Genomic DNA, 13,937 nt, shown 5'->3' with positions numbered 1-13,937 from the left:
AAATGGTGAATGGAATTTCCTAAAAGCTTCTAGAACAAAGAATGGTAGGACGGCGTAGAATGGGAGAGAATTATAAATTTGGAGGCCAAACAAGAGAAAACTATGAAAATGCTGGCTTGTCAGGCCCTGGAAGCTTCCAAGCAGGCTTGAATTTCTACACAAGGTTTGAAGCGTGTGTGTCAGAACTTTTGGGTGGGAAAGATAAGGAATGGTATTTTTGTCCAACCACATGGGAAATTCCCCTTCTTGATTTCTAGAAGCTTTCCTGTCTATTATTTGGGATCCTTTGGATTTTTCCTGTTTCATTCTCAACAAGTCCAGTAGGTTTGTGACCAGCCAGCAGGTCCTCAAAGTAATTATGCATGTTTTTGAAAAGATGATCTTACCACGTTTTTTAATTTAACTTTATTTTATTTTTTACTGTGACACATTATTATTTGATCCCTCCGTGGTTCTCAAAGAACAGACCTTTATTCGGGGAGAGCAGGAAGCCAAGGTCCGACAGCTTCTTGTAGGTGATAACCCCCTACCTAGTGATAGTTGGATTTAAATCCAAGATTAACTAGAATTCAAGTCAACTAGAGGAGGCAGCTTCCAAATCCTAGACACTTGTCCATTTGCTGTTTTCCCTTCCTTCATACCACATGAGGATGAATTAAGGAAACAGCTTTTCAGATGCTGCAGTCTAATATGTCAAAGCTGATTATTCCACGTGCCAGCTATGTATACTGTGGAGGATAAAGTCAGTCATTCAGTGGGCTGGGGTTATGAAGAGCGCTTTCCTAGCTTGTGAGAGGCACTGGGTTCAATTCTCAGCACCACATATAAATAAATGAATAAAATAAAGAGCCATCAACATCTTAAAATATTTTTTTTTTTTTAAAAAAGACAATCATTTAGAGGTGGGAGTGGTGACACATGCCTGTAATCCCAGCAGCTGGGGAGGTTGAAGCAGGAGGGTTGTAAATTCCAGGACAGTCTCAGCAACTTAGTGAGGCTCTAAGCAACTTAGTGAGACCCTATCTCCAAATAAAAATAAAAAGGTCTGAGGATGTGGCTCAGTGGTTAAGCACCCTTGAGTTCAATCCCTGGCACCAAAAAAAAAGCGATTCTTAAGTGGCAAAGTCTTATGACATTTGACACTTAGGGATACTGACTCTGGACTTATGGACACTTGCTCATTGGATTTAATTTTGCTGCTGTTATGGATACCCATTGAATACTAGTTTGTCACATATAGCCTTAACAATATCAAACATGCCCTTTAGAATCATAAGTTACTTTGGTGTAAGATGGAAGCAATTACCAGTGATTCTGTTGGGTAGGAATTAAAAAGCAAATTTTAGTCAGGAGCAAGCGTGGTCTTTGTGACATAGATATACACAGAGACTAACAGAATTACAGTAGTCACTGTTTTCCTATGGCAGGACTATTTCCATAGTTACCAGGATGTGATATGGTCATATCCTGGACCTTGTGTTTTGATCTATTTGATGAAGCATGTCTCTTAGGAACTTTTAACTAGTGAGTTGTGACTCACAAAATTTCTTAAGCCCACCTAAGGCAAAGATGAATTCGAAAGGATTTTAGGCTAATAAAGGGCCTTACAAAATAAACTCTAGCTCCTTGTTGTACAGGTAAAGAAACTGAAATTTAAGTGATTTGCTCAGAATTTTTGGTTGGAAGCAGGGCTGAGACAAGGACCCAAGGTTGCTAATTTGTAATTTTAGTAAAATGCCCCCTCCTCCTGCTGCTTCTCTCCCAGTTCCCCTCCCAAAGCAATATATAGTTTTTAAAACTCAAGATTATTCATTTTAACTTACGTTAAGACTAATTATGAGGAATTCAATTCTGATATAGTAGACATTAGGAAAATAACTTTTCTCACTACTTCAAACGACTTTTGTTGTAATCCTGCTTTTATCCACACAAGAAATGAGAAAGCAATAAATTATCAAAGCCATGTTGTCTCTTTTTCTTTCAGTTATGTGTTAATATTTACCTATAATAATACTTGAAGGATTGTCTTGTTCATGACTTGAATAAAATACCATATTATGATAGTCAAAATAATTTTACACCTATGTACACGGAGTCTTTAGCCTTTTCTAGGTTGAGCTGAACTAATTCCATAAAGCATAAAAACACCATCCACTGACCTAGTCTATTCTACCTTTTCCTGGCCTGGCATAACCATTGTTTTTCTTCCTCCATCAAACTCCAGAATGAGTTAGACCTGTATCCCAGGTTCTGGACTGTCTCCTTGTCTTAACAATATCAGGATACATCATGAGCTTGTTTTTTGCTGCTGGTATCTTGTCTCCCACCACACCCACTACCTTTTTCAAAGTTAGATCAAAGTCTGCTACCCTTAATTTAGTGTAATCAGCCAGTGTTTGTCTGGCCCCCACCATGAACCTACTTAATACAAGTCCCACCGCCTTGCTAAAACTGGAAACTAGAAGTACTCTTAGAGAGCATACACACATGCACAACTAGCTTAAGCTAGGCTGACCCGCTTGCCTGCATTTTCTCAGCAGTATTTCTAAATCCACTTTTACTCTCTTTTAGGAAGCCAGGGTGGTATTGGTAGAATATCTTTATGATTGTGTCACAAGTAACCCCCCATCTTCTCCTATTATAGAACAGTGGCCTCCCATTGCTCTTTCCCTCCCCAAACCACCCCACCCTGTGGTACTGGGGATGAACCTGGAGGCTCTGTACTACTGAATCACATTTCCAGCCTTTTATGTTTAATTCTGAGACAGGTTCTTGCTAAGTTGCTTAGGGCCTCCCTAAATTGCTGAGTCTGGCTTTGAACTTGTTTTCCTCTAGCCTCAGCCTCCCAGCCAATAAGATTACAGTTTATGCCACCACACCTGGCTCCAGCCCTTTTTAATTTATTATTTTGGGACAAGATTTTGCTGAATTGGTCATGCCTACCTTGAGCTTGCAATCCTCCTGCCTCAGCCTCCAGAGGAGCTAGGATTATACACCTAACCCTATTGGTTCTCACATTGAGCTTCTTCTTTCCCATGGTCAATCGGCCTTTTCACATGTATTTTCCCTATCTATCTACCCCACTCCCTTGTTTTAATGAAACTGCTGTTCAATATTTCAATATTAGTTGAGTGATCTTTTCTCTAGGTAAACTTATTCCTGCTTGGATTGAACCTCCTAGGTTAATTACATATGGTAACGGTATCATGCAAATCTTCTTCCTAGAACTTTACATACATATATTTACATTGTACATTATCTGTCCCTTGTGGTCTGCAAGCTATGAATATATGAATCCTATTGGTTTAGTTTACAACTGGTCCACTTTATTGGGTATCAGGAGCTCAATAAATGCATGCATCAGGGAAAGAGAAGATTATGCTCCCTCCTCCTTTTTTCACTAGAACTTCATACAAATAAATAAGCACATGTCTTTAAAAAAATTATCCATTCAGATCCTAGGAGCTTGTTGAGATAAATTATGATACATGCACCCCCACACACACTTATAAGAACTAATATTAAATTTTAGATGTGTAGACTCAAACTGTTAGATCTGAAAGAAACTTGAGAAATCATAATTTATATCCCATATTTTTTCTTTCCTTTTTTTAATGTGTGTGGGATAGGATACTAGAAATTGAACCCTGGAGTGCTCTACCACTGAGCTACATCCTCAGCCACTTTATTTTTTATTTTGAAACTGTTGCTAAGTTGCCCAGCCTGACCTCAAACTTGTGATCCTTCTGCCTCAGCCTCCCAAGTATCTGGGAGTGGCTACAGGTATGTACCACCTTGCTCAGCTGAAATCAAATTCTTTAGCTTACACAAAAGTGAGAATTTGTGATATTTGTCTTTTGGAGCCTGGTTTATTTCATAACATAATGACCTCAGTTCTGTCCGTTCACCTCCCTTTATTTTATATTTGAGAAGAACTGAGGCCCAAAGTGGCTGAGAGAATTGCTTGTGAACAAGAGCACTTAAAACTCAGAATGAGAATGAAAGTTTCCTAACTCTCAGGTTGAATCTCAAGTGCAAATGTTTTACTGGGGACTAATAATAATACACCAGGGGCACAGTGGGACTTATAGGTTCAAAGAAGTACAACATTGCAGTGGGAAATGGGTGTGGGCTCTACTCTGTACCAACCATGTGATCTCAGGCAACTTGTTTGACATCCTTGCCTTATTTCTTTGGCTGTATAAAGGGCATAATGGTAGCTACCTTATAAAGTTATTGTGTATTTTAAAAAGTTTATATATGAAAAGAGCTCAATAAATTTTAACTTTAAAAAGTTTCAGTGATAGGGCTAGGGTTGTGGCTCAGTGGTAGAGCGCTTGCCTAGCACGTGTGAGGCACTGGGTTCAATTCTCAGCATTGCATATCCATCTGCATGTCCATTTCCTACATCTAGGGAAAAAAAAATATTCAAAAAAAGTTTCAGTGATAGACTGAGGACCCAACTGGGAACTCAGTTGGTAGAGTGCTTGCCTTGCATACATAAGGCCCTGAGTTCAATCCCCAGCAACACACACACACACACACACACACACACACACACACACCTCAGAAGAACACAATATAATTTCTTATGTATAGAATGAAATCACCTTGTCAATTTTTTCTTCTAGGGAAAAGCAAATATAGCATGCAACTGGGAGGCCCTCTTAGGGCAATGAAAGGCTGGTTCTAGCAGATAAGGTTACAGCAACTGCGCTAGGTAGAGAAAGGCATGTGATCACTTAGTCAAAACAAGTGTGGGCCACAGATGCTAGTCAGTTGGCATAACTGAAGCCTGAGAGGTTTGAAAAGTATGCAGAGAGGAAAACATTTTAAAGAAATCTAAAACAGCATGAAAATCACAACAGAGGACAAAAGACTTTAATGATGAAATTATCTTGTATTTCTACGTGAGCTCTTTTAATGTAAAATGTTTTCCCAGGGTGTGAGCATTAAAAATAGAGTCCTGGGTAGCACCTTTTTAGATGGCTAGTTCTCTACTGACTTTGAGCACTGTTATTTCTACTACTTGTAGGTGCTATTTTATGTCGGAAGGAACTACTTAACTGATGAATCTTTGTCTCCAACATGAGGGAGACAAAGTACTTTCTGTGTCCCATCTGAATTTTCAAAAGAATCCTTATAAAATAAATTTAGGAAATAGCTTGATTTGCTTTATCTACTGGTAACTTTTCAAGTAAGAATAAGAGTAAGTGATTCATTACCAGTGTTGTATCGTCAGCCAGAGAGAGAACTGAATTTTGGTCTCTTCCTGCTAGATGAGTGTCCTAACTAGTGTCTGACATTGCCACTCTGTGAGGTGTCAGACAAGAGAAACAGATAAGTCACTTGGCAACCAGAGCATTAAAAGTTAACAAAAAAAGGAAAATTCCTCTTCTGCCTGGTGCTCTGTATACTAATTATGAGTTACAAAGTGATGTAATGGCAAAGACTGAAACATGGTGATTCTAGGTGGGATGATGTGCCAAAACTCAGGTTGTTGTGATCCATGATCACTTTGATAGTAGAAGCAAGGACTTCTATCACTATTAGAACACTAAGCAAGTAAGGGCCAGGAATCTGACCTTGCTAGGGTTTTTCTGCTGTAGAGAAATATTTTTAGAACTAATAGGGATCTGTGTTCTCAGCTCCAAATCCTCAAACAAAATATTATGTCAAATGTTTTCCATGTATATAAGTATATATATATATACATATATATATACTTTCTATATGTGTATGTGTGTGTATATATACACACACACACACACACACACACACACACATATCCCTCTTTTCTAAATTTATCTATCTCCTTAGACTTTGTTACATCTCTATCTTCTCTCTAAAAATGGGGGAGGAATAGAAAAATAAGTAAAACCCTCAGATCTCTGAATCTGAGCTTAATAAACAAATCAATAAGCAACTAACTATTCATCAAATGCCTCCAGATGTTTAAGAACTTGCATTAGAAATTTTGAGGGAAGTGAACTAATATGTTTAGTGCCTATGATAAACAAGTTACTGTGGCGTGGTGCTCAAGAAGTACCCTCAACAGTCTGTAATTAACAAATCATGACTTTTTGTCATTCCAAATATTTCAAAAAGGAAGTATTTAATTTGATTTATTGTCTGTTGATGTATTTGTATTTGCCAAAGGGTTAGTGGAGGTGAAATCATGATTTTATAAACACTCCATTATACCATTCTTGAAAACCATATGTATTTCCTTTACTGAAGAGATGGACCATAAAAGTCATGGATGTGAAAGAATCATTGCTTTTGTTGGCTTATAAAGTGAATTTCTGTGTACCCTTAAAAAGAATACAGCATAACACTTATTACTACTTGCATCTCTTGAGAACACAGTGACATAAGGAAACTTTGCAGACTGTGCATTATATATTTCATATATAAAACTAACAGAAAAGGCAAAATTGTAGACAGGAAACAGATCACTGGTTACTGAGAGCCTGGTGTGGGAGCAGAGATGAACTTCAAATGGACATAAAGGAATTTCATAGGGTGATGGAAAAGGTTCTAAAATTGAATTGTGGTAGTGGTTGCGCAACTATATTCAATTCATTCAAACTCATCAAATCATATACCTCAAGTGGATAATTTTATAGTTTTTAAATTATCTCAAACACCTTTTAAAAAATCTATGGTATAGAATCAGACTTGGACAGATTCCTGGCTCTGCAATTTTTTACTTATATAGGTAGGTTAGTTAACCTCTCTGATATTCAGGGTCCTTAGGTAAATAGGAATAATACTGTCTACCTCTGGGTTGTTGGGAAGGTTAAACAGGGTAGTGTATGTAAAGCACTTGCTACATAATGGGTGCTTAGCATATGATAGTTCTCTTCCTTTCCCAGAGATGTTTAATGAGTGTTTAATTATATGTGTTGTCCACTGATATCTCTGATGTCATTAAATGGGGTGGGAGCCACTGTAGCATCTTCTGACTTCCTTTCACTAGACCTTGATTCTTACTCCCACTAATTATTCTCCCATTATCTTCTTCCTTTTCCTGTCAAGCACCTTTATCAAGCCTCTTACCTTTATTTCCAATGGTATTGCTTTATATCTTTGCACATGTTGCTGTTTCTGCCTACAATGAGTTTCTTATCCTTCCTCATTGAATTAACCCTAATCAATGCACTTTGACACATCTTTTCTTTTTGGGGATTTAAAAATTTAAAAATATTTAAAAACAGAATTTACTAGGGAATAACTTCTAAGTCCAGCTTTATGACATCTTAATATTCTTCCATATTTACTTCACAACTTTCCATTTGAACAAGTCTGTGGACTAATTTACTTGTTTGTTTTGGGGAGAGTGAGGTGTGAAGTAGGAACTAAATTGAAAATAAAATTTCTGGGGTAGACTACATGCTGAATTATACAAATAAGTGTTTAAAATTGTAGATTTACTTTGTTCAGCAAAATCATTTTCATTAACAGTGTTCTACATATTTTTATCAATACCATTATTAACACATTTCATAAAGCAGTGATAATTTCCCACAAGTTTGTTGATAGGGAAGAGGTGGGGTAATAGCATCATCCCATGGCAGGACATTGAAGTTTCTTTCACTACTTCATTACTCCTAATACAGGAGACTTTCATTCATGATTTTGATTTTTTTTTCAACATATAAATTGATTTTATTTTTTATTTCTTTTTTGTAGATACACATGATAGTAGAGTGTATTTTGACATATTATACATACATGGAGTATAACTTACTTTAACTAGGATCTAATTCTTGTGATCATACATGATGTGGAGTTACACTGGTCGTGTATTTATGTATGAACATAGGAAAGTTATGCTGTCTTTCTATGCCCATCCACCTCCCTTCCCTTCATTCCCATTTGTCTAATCCAATGAACTTCTATTCTTCCCTCCCCCCATGGTTTTGATATCTGAAATGTAAACTTACTGTGATCAGTCTGTTTAAAATGATCCAAAGAATCTGCTAGAGTTAAATCAATTATTGTTTTTCCCCTGAAAAGACTGACATAATCAAATGAAAACACAGTAATACCCCATGTCCTTTTCAAATGAGAAGTGTTTGTGTGTCCTACTCTTTTTTTTTTTTTTTGTCATTGTTGAAATGACTACTGGACAATCAGACAATCCTTCTTTGTAGTCCTTCTCTGTTGGCATTTTGTTCTTTCTCTTTAAGTCTTTTTGTTTAAAGTGCTGAGGGCTCTCTCTTCTTCAGCCCTGTGTGTCTTGTTCTCACTTCACAGTCACATAGCCTCCAATAAGCCAGAGCACCGTTACATAACTTAGCCATCTGAATGGCCTTTTTTTTCTTCATGCATCTTTTACTACTTTGTGGGGAAAGTTTTCCAACATTTGCATATTTAGCTTTACCAGCATCTTTACCAGGTAGCATGGCTATAGTTCTAAGTAAATCTGAGGACTTCAAGAGTTTGTCCCTGCCAGGGATTCTCCAGAGACTGCGGAAATCATGGCTCCTGAGTGACTATTCTCTTTCCTATTCTTCTCAGTCTTCTGTTTCGTATATTTCTTGATCCACAGTTTTTCTATACCCCGTCCCCGGGCTTGGCTTTCCCTTTGCATCTTAATCACCAGCATTTATTTTAAAATTAAAAATCACTGTCAACTAATTACTCTTTTTCTTTTTGGATAATATTTTGTCAATTTTTCTTAGACCTTTCTTTTTGAGCTATAGGCATCTGCTGCTCTTCTCCACCCCAGATTCCTTTTCTGAAGTGGAAGCTGAAGCTGCAGCTTTCATTAATCAGAATCCAGCTCAGAGGTCTCTGAAGAGGGTTCACATATGATGGGAGTTCCTACTTTTCTAATCTTCTCTGTCAGTATAGTTTTGCTTCTTGTATATGAGGTTAAGCCTCAGCTTGTCACCAGTATAAGGCAAGGTTGCAATGATCAGGAGAAAAAGACAAAAAAGCAAAAAGATACTTACAAAAACAGGGATTCAATGCAGATCCACTTAACCACTGAATAACATTCCTAGCCCTTTTTATTTTTTATTTTGAGAAAAGTTCTCGCTGAGTTGCTTAGAACCTCGCTAAGTTGCTGATGCTGGCCTCAAACTTGCAATTCTCCTGCCTTGGACTTCTGAGTTGCTAGGATTATAGGCATGCTATATTGTACCAGGCTTGGAACATGGCTTATTTCACTTAGCATGATATTCTCCAGCTCTATCCATTTACTGGCAAATGCCATAATTTCATTCTTTTTTAAGGCTGAGTAATATTCCATTGTGTATATATACCACATTTTTCTGACATTTCTGATATTTTCTGACAGAAATTGTCATAGTTGTCAAGTGATTGAGCCATTCAGTTTTTTTCTTTTTTAAAATTTGTTCTAATTAGTTACACCTGACAGTAAATTCTACACCTGACAGTAGAATGCACTTTGACACATCATATATAAAATGGAGTATAATTTCTTATTCTTCTGATTGTAAATGATATAGAATCCACACTGGTTGTGTAGTCATATGTGTACATAGGGTCATAATGTCTGATTCATTCTACTATCCTTCCTATCCTTATATCTCTCCCATTTCTTCACTCCCCTCTACCTAATCCAAAGTAACTCTACACTTCCCTAGCCATCCCCCTTATTGTGAATTAACATCCACATATTAGAAAAAACATTTGGCCTTTGGGTTTGGGGGATTGGCTTATTTCACTTAGCATAATATTCTCCAGCTCTATCCATTTTCTGGCAAATGCCATAATTTCATTCTTATTTAAGGCTGAGTAATATTCCATTGTGAATATATACCACATTTTCTTTATCCGTTCATCTGTTGAAGGACAGCTAGTTTGGTTCTATAGTTTAGCTATTGTGTGTTAAGCTGCTATAAACATTGACTTGGCTGTGTCACTGTAGTATGCTAATTTTAAGTCCTTTGGGTATAAACCGAGGAATGGGATAACTGGATCAAATGGTGGTCCCCTTCCAAGTTTTCTGAGCAGTATCCACACGGCTTTCAGTAGGGGTTGCACCAATTTGGCAGCAGCTACCTACCCTGAAGTCTCCGGCTTCAGAACTTGAGTGCTTTTCTCTAAAGTGTAGAAGGGCAATATTGGTCTGCTCTCTGGTGGTCAGAGGAGAAAGCACACAAGGGCCTTGTCAGGTCTCAGTTTCTAGGTACATAGTAATGATCAATGTAGTAGCAACTGTGCCTAGCCCTGTGCCAGGCTCTGGCTGACTACTGCATGCTCCTTGTCTCATGAAATTCTCATAATAATCTTGACATATGCATCATTTTAGCCCATTTTTCAGGTGAGAATATAGGCCTCCCAGAGTTGAAGTGAATGAGCCATAGTCACCAAGTGACAGATAGATTTCTTTCTCATAACTGAGACCAAGCCCAGGCTCAGCATCTAACCCATATGTCTGTTGGATGACTGCAAACTCCCTAGGCATCTTAATGTCTGAGTAGACCTTCATTATCTGTTCTTTTTCTTTCCCAGGAAAAAATGATTTTCCCATATTTTGACCTGACTCCAAACTGGATACTTCTCCCATCTGTGACTTCTGTTCTGATTACTAGATCCTGATCTTTTGCATTGTCTATTATTCTATTAGTAAAATCTATTAACTGATCATTTTATAAGTATTATATTCCTAGATTTATACTATGTAATATGTAGTTATTTAATACTTATCCATCCTTTAATTTCTGAAATAAAAACATATAGAAATTATTAGCATTCTTGAATATTTGATGGAGTTTTCTTGCCAAATCATTCAAGTTGGGTAGATATTTTAGAAGATAAATATTTTCATGTGCTCTTTACCCTCCAGCCCCACATCTCACTTCTGGTGCTACTGGTCTGTTCAGGTCTCCTAAGTCTTCATGAATCAGTTTGGGTTATTTGTTTCCTATATAAGTATCTGTTTATCTAGATTTCCATTTATGGCACCAAAATTGTATGCCATGTTCTCGTATAATTTTTAAATTTTTTTTTTGTATTGGGAATTGAACCCAGGAGCACTTTACCACTGAGCTATATATCCCCAGCTTTGTTTATTTTTTTAAATTTTATTTTGAGACAGGGTCTTGATAAATTGTTGAAGCTGACCTTGAACTTTTGATTTTCCTGTCTTAGCCTCCTGAGTTACTGGTTTTACAGGCATGCCGTCCTGCTTAAATATCCTTTTTGACTAAATAACCCTTTTGCTGTACAGGTTGCCATCACTTCTTATTGTCCACAATAGACTGACTGGTTTCTCCACATCCCTCTAACTACCCTTCACTATGTATGTGTCTCATCTTTTGTCATTCCTTGCTGCTTCCATCAGTGAGTAAGAGAGAGATAGGAGACCTTAATTGACAAACCCCACACATTACAGAAGGCTGTTGAAGTAGGAGAGCAATTGTGTTCTTGAGTCCCAGCTTAGATTTGTGAGACAGAGCCCTGTGTCCACTCTTAGTATTTGGAGTTGCCCTCCTTGCCTCTGTGAATGTGTACAGCTTCCCTTCACTGCTCCTTGTTCTACTCAGCCTAGCTGCATCTTTCCTATATGTGCTGCCTCCATAGCTTACTTCTATTATTGGAAAAGGAAATGAGGATGTGCTATACAGGTCATCTTGAGTTCTCAACAATGCAGAAAAAGCTGCAGCATCTGTAATCATATGAGAGTCTGTAGTGCTATAAACCAACAATCATATGTCAGCTTTCACTAAACAAACCACTAGAGAAACTCCAATCCAGTACTACTGAGACCTAACATGAAAGGAGGAGGATAAATACAGAGATAGTATGCTACCTCCCTCCACCAGACACACACCCTTAGATTACAGGTGTGAATCCAGGCCTGCCTGCCTTCCACCACCAGCTACAAATTAGACATTCTCATGACCCCCTCCTCCATTTCCATAATTTCCTAGTACAGCTCAAAGAACTCAGAAGTACATTTATTGTTACTAGAATATTGTGAAATCTACAGCTCAAGAATGGTCAAATGGAAGAGGTGCATAGGTAAAAAGTAGGGTAGTGGGGTACGTGGAACTTCCGTGTACTATCAGGCAGCGCCACCCTCATAGCATCTCAATAGATTCACCAACCTGAAAACCCTCTGAACTCTGTCATATAGGGAGAGGGTTTAATGGTTTCATCTTTATGAAAGATACAAGTTATTGGCCATCAACAACTGATTCGTTCTCCAGTCCCTCCCTCCTCCCTGAAGGTGGGAAGAATGGGGCTGAATGTTCCAAACTTCCAGCCAGGCCTTGGTCTTTATTTTCTTTCTTTCTTCTTTTTTTAAAAATTTCTTTTGGTTGTTGTTATTGGTGGTGGTGGTGGTAGTACTTGGCATTGAACCCAGAGACACTTTACCACTGAACAGTACCCCTTTTAATTTTGAGACAGAGTGTCACTAAGTTACTGAGACTGGCCTTGAACTTGTAATTCTCCTGCTCAGCTTGCCAAGTGGCTGGGATTACAGATGTGCACCACCATGCCTAGAAGGTCTTAGACTTTCTGGCAAACAGTCATTGTTCTAAAGCTATCTAGAGACCCACCAAGAGTCACCTCATTAGAACAAAGATGCTTCTATTGTCTTTATCGTTCAGGAAATTCTGAGTTTTTGGAGTTCTATATCAAGAACCAGGGACAAAGACCAAATGCCTTTTTATGTGTTGTACATCAGTTACAAGAAATAAGGAATTATCCCAGGTACCAAAAATGAAAATTATAAACAACTAAAACTGGAATTGGGGTTGAAGCATTGGGATTTGAAGATTAAGCATTGATTATTTTTGCAAAAAGTATGATAAAACTCTTCGATTAGTCCAGTATCTTTTAAGGGGACCAGAGTGATCTCAGATCAGTAATCTTCCCTGGATCCAGGAAGAAGCAAATGTAAATCTCCGATTAAGACCTTCTGGTTTGGAAAGGTTAAATTCAATCAGCTATAACTTATAAGAAGATACTAACAAATATATCGTGAACAAAAGTTAGAAGAAAACAAAAACAATGCATAAAATGGAAACAACCTAACTGTCCATTAGTGGATGAATGAATAAATAAATTGTGGTATATCCACTCAGGGAATGAAGAGCTGATAGATGGTAAAACTTGGAAGAAACTCAAAAACATTGTGCTAAGTGAAAAAGTCACATAGTGTATGATTACATTTATTTAAAATATCCAGAGTAGATAAATCCATAGGGACAGATAATAAATTATTGGTTTCCAGAGATTAGGGGGAGGAAAATGGGGAGTGATTACTTAATGATATAGAATTTCCTTTTTGGGTGATGAAGGTGTTCTAGAACTAGATAGTGGTGATGGTTGTACATCACTGTGAATGTACTAAATGCCACAGAAGTGTGCCCCCTTAAAGGACTAAATGGTGACTTTTATGTTATGTGAATGTTACCACAATAAAAAATGTTCACAGGGCTGGGGATATAACTCAATAGTAAGGAGCACTTGCTTAGTGCTTGAATCCCTTGGTTTAATACCCAGAACCATAAAAAAAAATTAGACACAAATTAGAAAAATATATAAGTCCAAAAATTATGTTATGATAAAAGATCATGAAACTATGTAACAACAAAGTATGCTATTACATATAAGTATAATGTACCAATAAAAGAAAAAAAAAGATCATGGAAAAACTATCTCATTTGTGTAGTTTTTTAAATGAGAACAGTGATGTATAACTATAATGCCTATGACTTGGATCTCAAGTTCAAGGCCAGCCTGGGCAACTTAACAAGAACCTGTCTCCAAAAAGGGCTGGTGGGTGTAGCTCACTGTAGAGCAACCCTGGGTTAAATCCCCAGTACTGCAAAATAAAATTGCGGCAATATGACATGTCAGTTGAAAAAGGGTAATCAGGGTTAAAGCGTTTTAAAGTCCTGTGAGTCCCTGTGAGTGCCATTGGCTCTAAAGTGTGTTTGAAAAAA

The 13,937-nt window shown here is 37.5% G+C and overlaps 1 long non-coding RNA gene across 9 annotated transcripts in view; it reads left to right on the top strand.

The window, feature by feature from the left end:
- The window catches only part of LOC144375462 (uncharacterized), a 43,210-nt gene that overhangs the window by 405 nt on the left and 28,868 nt on the right, over positions 1-13,937 (top strand). The window lies entirely within an intron of this gene.

The sequence above is a fragment of the Ictidomys tridecemlineatus genome, chromosome 2 (assembly GCF_052094955.1).
Source record: "Ictidomys tridecemlineatus isolate mIctTri1 chromosome 2, mIctTri1.hap1, whole genome shotgun sequence".
NCBI lineage: Eukaryota > Metazoa > Chordata > Mammalia > Rodentia > Sciuridae > Ictidomys > Ictidomys tridecemlineatus.
This window is presented reverse-complemented; position numbering and strand designations above follow the sequence as displayed.